We start from the raw sequence: 8159 nt of genomic DNA on the forward strand, positions 1-8159 counted from the left end.
ACACCTCAAGAGATTATCAAAATGCCGCCTAGAAAGTCATGAAGTGCTGTTATCCAAACTGTAAAATAGAGAGCTAATAGTAGTTGAAACTGCAGGTGAAAAAAAGAAAAATCTTTGATAGAGAGGAAAGGAGTCAGGAGGTGCCTTTAGAGGGATGACAGAACTCAATAAAATACAGCATCCATAGAAAATTAAATGAACTTAGCTTCTACTCAGCTGGGCAAGACTGACTCCATCACAGTAAATAAGCCACTTACATAGTTGTCATTTTAGTATTAGAATACATGCACAGTATTTTAATTTCTTGTAGTTCTACAGAACTGAACAGAGAGCCTGAATCACTGATATTAACAGAATTTAGGTAGACACCTACTGGTATTGCATCAAATATACCATATGGGAAGAATAATGAGGTCCATATAAAAATAATACAGCACAGTACTATTAGTAGCATTAACAGCCTCTTACTGTTTTCTTAGGGAGTATGAGCAGAAAAGATATTTCCTGTTACTTGGGATCTACTACTCTGAAAACTTCCCTTCTGTCTGATGTGGAACTTCTTTTGCAATCCTCAGCATCATTCTGGGGTGGAAGAGGCCTGAGACACTCCTGAGAGCATCCGGAGGCCTTTCTGGGCTGTGGAACCATGACTTTGGACTTCAGTGGAGAAACAAGATCCTTCACAAGGTAATGCCAGACACTAGCTAGAAATCATAATTTGTTTGAAATACAACTCTTTTCTGCTGTTTCATATTCTGCTTATTACAGAGAATCCCTAGTCTGGGAATTCGATGCTTGTCCAATTGATCTCAATGGGAATTTGTGCAGCGAAAAAAAGATAGTTTATGTAATGTTGCATATGATAAAGCTCCTTAATGAAATCATGTTTTTATTGGCAATATAACACACCCCTCCTGCGTGTAGTAAAGTTCTGTAGGTTCTATGGAGGGCCCTTCCGTGGGTTGCTTGGATGGTATTTCTTTCCTGGCAAGCTGTTCAGAGTCCTGCCTCAAAATCCAAAGTGGTAATGTATACTTTTGGCAACTAATGAGGTGGTTAAAGTTTCTACCTCTTTTAAAGACCGTAAAACTTAGAGCATATTTCTTCTGACTAGAGAGTTTTAAGGATCATTTGCTGACTGCAGCACAGGATTACTCAATGAAAACTTGTGGAGAAATTTGCACTATTTACAGCGCAGCCAGCAGCGGTGGCAGGTAACATGTAATGACATATTTAAATGCCTACATGTTTTGCTATGAACACTCAAACAAGAAAAACTATTACATTTTATTAATAACACTAATGCCTGGTCTGGCTATGGTTCCTCATGGCAGGTGGTATTGCTTGGATTACAAAGCTGTAATCAGAAGGATGTTAAAGCCAGGTTGATCATTTTCTGAACACTTACTTTTTTCAACTTGCTGGATTTTCACAGGTGTTCAAAATTGTCTCACTTTGTGCCATTGCAATTCCATGCAATTGCATAATTTCATCCAGTTGCAGCTCTTTTATTAGACATTGGATTTTTTTTTGATCCCTGTGTCCCTCTCCCTCTAACCAAATTTGTTTCTTCCTTCCCTCCCTTCATGCCTCCCTCCCTCCCTCTCTCCCTTCCTCCCTTCTGTAAACAGTAAACAATAACCTTGAGTTAATTAGCTAAAACAATTATTAAAATTGACAATTCTGTGATGAAAATTTACTTCCAAATGCAAGGATATGAAGTGGAGCAAGCTCAGCACTGTGCTGTCAGGGAACAGGGTGGTCCTGCCTTCCCCCAGCCAGCTCTTCCTACCAGCTCAGAGAGCTGATTCCGATTTTTTTTCTTTTTGGTTAATTTTCATCTTGATACTTGCATGGTCTAGCTCACTGCATGACTGTGTAAGTATTAACAACAGTGAAGGTGAAGCAGAAGAAACTGATGTTCACTAGAGTGGTATCACAGATATTGGTGTTCACTAGAGTGGTATCACAGATATTGGAACTTAACATTTTGGATGACGCACAGACCTTCCTGAGTCAAAGTGACAACATTACCAAACCTCATTACTTTCCAGAAATTAACTTGAGCATGCACACACAAGCTTTGCTGAATTTCAGCCATAAACAGGTCTTTTTGAGATTCAGACATTAAAGCTGTAGCCTCGAGACAGACTCAGTTCCATGAAACCAAACCAGAATGAACAGCACCCAAATTAACCTGTTTTCCAGCTTATGATGAATTTTCTTCTCAGTTTGCAGCTTTTGGACCCTTCTACCCCTCCACCACGTCTCTTTTTCTTTAAAGCTATACCTTAATCCCAAGATCTTTTTAACTACAGAACCTTGATGCTTTATATATTCTGTATATAAATAGTGTATTGCTATTTCTACTTCATTGTGGAACAGTTCTTGCAAGCAGTCTTTCTGGCTAATGTTGTTTTCTGTCTCAAAAATTGCACAGGTAATATTTTTAAACTCACTTATGGTACTTAATGTGCATAATTAAAAAAAAAGTATTTAGAAATAAACTATAGCACAAACTACTTTTAGGGTTTAGAAACTAACCCTTTACTAGATCAAAACAAAATGAATCCAGAGTTTCTGTACAGTTTGAAAGTAGCACTAAATTAAATTCTATCCTTCTTTATCATGCTGCAAGTTCTGCAAAGAACTACAGCATTAGAAATAAGATGCACAGTATCTCTTGGACTCTAATTCCTGCAAGGCTTCTGGCATTTGTTTCTTTTCAATCTAGGATTTCTTTAGCACAGTGTACAGCACAGAGAAGATTTTTGAGAGGGCAAAAGGATAATTTATTACATGCTACTTAACCCATTCCTCAACTAATATGATCAGTTCTACCCTCTGTGATACCTGAATGTCATGGCGAGTTAATCATCACAGCTTTCGGTCTTTATACAGTTCCCATCAGGTTTTCTGCACCATGGGTTCCCTCAGCCTAAAATCTCTTCTCAAATTCATATTGCTCACCCTCTCCATGTTATCCCGCTGAATTATTTCTTCAGGCGTTCTAGTGATGCATCACGCACTCCAGTGGGCCCAACATTGAGTAAATTAATGTATGAGGAGTCTACAAAAATTCAGATTTTCAAAGGCGATTTTCAATATCCATTTTGTCCATTAATGTGACTGGGAATTTGTAATCAGCTAGACTAGACAGCTTCCAGATAAATTAATACCTCATTTTGTTTGTTTGTTTATTTGTTTTAAATTTCTGAAAACAGAATCAGAACTTCTATGTCACTTCAAAACAAAAAATTAAAATCTTCTGAGTGCTAGTTTTCTGCCATTACCTCTGCAATATCTACACTTTCCCTGAGCACTTCGTAGTTCAGCCTTTTCCAGCAGTTTTTATTGGCACCGGTTGGTTATGAGTGAGCACTGGCCAATGCCAATGAGGTTTGACTGAGCGTGGTCGCTGCAGGGACAGTAGGTGTGATCAGGGCTTGCAAATCACCTGCTGTACACAGGTTGGAAATGAACCTGTTTAAAATTCAGCTGTTTTTCTCAGATGAATGGTTTTAGGTGAGATTTTATCTTTGCCCTCTCAGTAAAACCTCTACAGAATATAAATATTTGTGGGGAGGATATCACAACAGTTTCTAAGTTTCACTATTTTTCCAACTAGTATCACACATCCGGAAAGCTGGGGAAAGTGAAACTCTTTGTGTATTCATTTTTGGATGCAGGCATTTAGAATGTTTTTCTAACTTGTGGTGATATCACATTGATCCATATGATTATTTAAATATTTATATACTCAGCACAAGCTGAAAACTTTGGCTTAGGTAAAGCATGGCTATTCTCAATTGCACAGAGAGGTTTGCCCTGTCATTTCACCAAAACATCTTTCTTGCATTCAAGATCTCATGTAAAATAAGCAGCAGGACTACAACAGAAAGAATAATTGTTTCTTTGTGGGCCAGAATCAGTTAACTTATGAATCCAATGGGAAAAAAAAAATACGGAGGTGGGTGTGAAATGAAATCTTACTTCTGAACACTGCCTGGTATGGGGGAAGCTGAAAAAGAGTGGAGCAAAACAGTTGTGTTGGATTAGAAATAATAGAAATATCAAGCTGTGAGCGGTGAGCTTGTACCCAAACTAAGCTTGGGAGCTGGAGTTTTGCTATAGAATGATCTCTAGAAATAATTGTAATGATCCATGCCATGAATGACATGATATATGACATTGTATGCCTGCAAAGAATTAGTACTCTACAAGCATAATAAATCCATCTGCCATCCATCCCAAAGGAAAGAGTAACTTGTACAGTTTCCTCTGCATCACTCCATCCATTTCAGCTGAATTCCAAGCAATGTTAGGGCATGGTAGGTTTCCCAGCCACTTGAACATTCTCTTCTAATATTTCTTTTATGGGAACTTAGTCTTCCTGTTATTAGCTGGAATGTACTTTATAACTGCCCATTGCTTCAGCCTGTCCTAACAGTTCAGAATGAATAGACAGGAAATTTATGTTTTCTTCCATTTTCACCGCAGTTATATTGCATCCTGCCATTCAGTCCTCACTGGGAAGTGAACAAAGAGTGTTTTTTTGCCAATAGACTTTGCAGTGAACTATCATTTATTTTTAGTTTCAGTAGATTTTAGCATGAAGTAATGAATGACGTAACCGTCGTAGTCAGTATAGTTGGCAGAAACTGCCTTGGAATAGGCAGTGTGAATAAATAGCATGGTATCACTCATTTTCTTCAATGAGGAAAATTATTTATTTGCAATGCAATAGTGTGCTTGTTCTTAAATTTACCTTACTGTCTACAAAGCATGCCACTACCTTTGCATTCTGGTCTTATGCTATATCAACACCATATTTAACATGTTAAACTGTATTTAACATCATATTTAAGTTCAAGCCTGTATAACTACAGTATGTTAAAACACTGTGTTAGAAGGAAGAGGTTGGGAATCTTTACATAATCAAGTAGGAGCAGTAAATCTAGACCTTTCTTCAAGGCCCAGGGAATGGTGTGTTTAGTTACCGGTGACTCCTCAGCCCAATTATTGTTTTCCATCTACAATTGTGTCTACTGAGACCAGCTTTCAACCTTCAACAAAAGCAACACTTAAACTAACCCTTTGGTATTACCTTGTATGAGCTGCTCTCCCTGTGCATCACCAGTCCCTGCTCCTTGTGGTACCACTTGTTAGTTAGCTGTATGTATCAGGAACTGGACCTGGGATGGGTCAGCCATAGCACTTGCACTGAACGGGGCTGTTGGATGATCTTGGCAAGGGAGCACTTGTTCCTCTCTATTCTCCTCCCCTGACCTGGTTTAGATGTTTGTGTTATGGTCAGGGAAGCTGCCCTGCATGGGCCTGTGTCTCTCCTGTGACTCTCAGGGGATGTAGGCTGGACATCTCAACATTACTATGTTTTCGGGCCAAAGACCCAGTTAATTTTCTAGTGCCAATAACTGGTTAGTAATGCACAATCACAATATCAAACTGAAGATTCTTGAGGCCAGACTAGCCTTCTTGCTGCTTTTAGAGGAAAGAAGGCTCATATTCATCATTCATCCTCTGGGTGTCTTTTCCCATTCTGTCAAGTGAAGGCTGATGTAGTATATATGTAGCGGATAACTGTTTTAAGTCCTCCTCTCTGTGTAGGTTGTGGCCTTATGAACCCCAGACTAGTTATCACCTGAGATGAAAATGGTAGTACTAGAAGGTTTTCAAGGAGTTACAGCTTCAGGTGTTGCCCCTTGCGAGTGAAATGAGGTAAGGAGGCTGCTCAGGCTTTCATGCACTTCACCATTTCCCTAAGATCTTCAGGTTTTGCTAGTATCCTGAGACAGTAAGACCTCTGGGTTCATCTAACAGATGTCTGAGGTCAACAGCTATGCCTAATTCAAAGACCTTGGCAGAGATATACATAGCATTTCCTCTTTTCTTATGCACTGCATTTCTCCATCAAAGGCACATTTCTTTGATGTCTTGTAGATTTAAACACCCAAAAGACAAAGCATGGTTGTTAGCAATCTTTCAAGACTTGTGCAGAAGAAGTAAAACTGCAAAATTCATAAAAAAAAAAGTTCAGCTGGAGAGCTTCAATGAACTATGACTAACAAACTTCACTAACAGTGTTAGCACTGAGCAGACCTCTTAAAATTTCCTGTGTGAGCAGTGGAAGGCTGGAAGAGGAAGACTGGGAGAAAAATTAGAAGATCTCGCATAGTACTTGTATTAAAAGCCCTCAGTGATTTTCAAGGAAGGACAGAAGATTTAGCTGTAGTGTAAAAATAATATTTCACTTTGCCTGCTGATTAATTGATCTGTAAACTTGCTGAGGGTGCACTCAATCCCCTTGTCCAGGTCACTGATAAAAATATTAAACAAGACCAGCCCCAGAACTGAGCCCTGGAAAACACCACTTGTGACCGGCTGCCAACTGGATTAAAATCTGTTGACCACAAATCTCTGGCCTCCGCCATCCAGCCAGTTTTTTACCCAGAAAATATCAATATTGTGAGTCAGCCTTCAGTTTTATAAGCTAAACAAGGTACTATGTCAGGTTGTTTCTTGCATCAAACCTGTTGTAGATTGTCTACATGTATGCCCCTGAGAGCCATAGTCACCAGGTCTCAGACACTCAAGTTGAGAGGGTCATAATGTAGTGGAAAAGGTGGGAGGCATCAATGGGAATGACAGTTCACTTAGCAGATGCCCCAAAACCATAGCGTATAGGTGTGTTATCACTTGGCCAACTTGTAGCCATTGTTGATTATTCAGTAGGGTCCTACTTGAATATACAACATTGTATTTTGGAGTCTAAAACCAAATTGTTGTCTTTAAACACATGCCAGCAACAAGAAAACTCTGTCAGCCTATATGCAAATAATTCTATAGGTGTTGTTTTTTTTTTTTTAATGCAGACTTTTGCATGTCCATGTGAGCGCTGGTCTATGCAGGGAGTTTTCTCTGGTCTCTGTTTTTCATTAGGTACCACTGTGAAGGGCAAAGAAAGAAGTTTAGCATTTGGTGAAAGTTGCATAGCTTGTTAAAATGCTTGTCGGAGAAAAGTACTCAGTGCAATCAGCTAGTAGTATTAAAATGCAAAGACTAGTTTTCATTTGCTCCTCGAATTAGCTTTATGTAGAAGAACTTTTTAAAGGATACTTTCATCCTGATTATTAAAATTGCTGACTTAGCCTGAATTGCTCAGTCCTGAAGATTTCAGGTATGCAGTAGCTGCATTTCTCAGTGAAACTAATTTGCTTACCTTTTCTTGTCATGGTCTTAATTTGGACCCAAGTGTCTTCATTTTAATTGAAAAAAACAATCAGTCTTCTTCATGGAAACCTGCATGGCTTATCTTCATTTAATAATCAGTTGTGTAATTGGTGTTCAGATACACTCTATCTGGGAAAATTGCAGCATTTTGCCTATGTGGGGTTATTTCAGTACTGAACCTGCAGCTTCCTACAACACAATCAATTCCTTGAGGGCACACAAATCCTTGCCTGACCTGAAATAAATTAGCAACAGAATCCAAGGATTGGTATCTTGATGTAAATGTTGCAGTGAATGCCATCTGTTGGGTATCAGAATGGTTTAATGAAGGCCTCTTTTATCTCAGGTGCTCTCTGAGTTTGGGAGGATGCTCTGGGGGCTGTGCTGCAGCCCAGCCTGTATATTGCAGTACAGCAGGACAATTTGCCTTTCTATGGCTTAATGAGAAAATCTATCTGGAAGCTGCGAAATACTGCAGTCTACAACCTTTTCACAATTTATGAAAGATTCCCCTGTGACGGCTTGCTGAACAGTGTTAGCGCCTGCTGAGTCTGGTGGCCTGATGGAGCCGAGGATGCCACAGCTCCGTGCACCCACATCCAGCTGGCAGCGGGGCTGAGCATGTATTGTCATAGACGGACACACATGTGTGCAGGTGGGTCTCAGTTGACCCCCAGACCCTCAGCCAGTTGGCCTCTGGTCCCTCCAGCAGCCAACTCAGTCCCTCTAGTCACTGATACCATGGACACATGGGTCTCCGGCTCCCAGTTCCACCCCAGGAGCTGTCACCCCTTACATCCCTGTACACAGGACAGAGCCCCTCACCCAGGAAAATAGCTAGCAATGGGGTTTAGTGGGAAGCCAGGACAGACTGCGCTGGCCACCTGCAGACAGGCAAGGTGACATGG

Source organism: Egretta garzetta, unplaced genomic scaffold (assembly GCF_000687185.1).
Source record: "Egretta garzetta isolate BGI_Z169 unplaced genomic scaffold, ASM68718v1 scaffold199, whole genome shotgun sequence".
Classification (NCBI taxonomy): domain Eukaryota; kingdom Metazoa; phylum Chordata; class Aves; order Pelecaniformes; family Ardeidae; genus Egretta; species Egretta garzetta.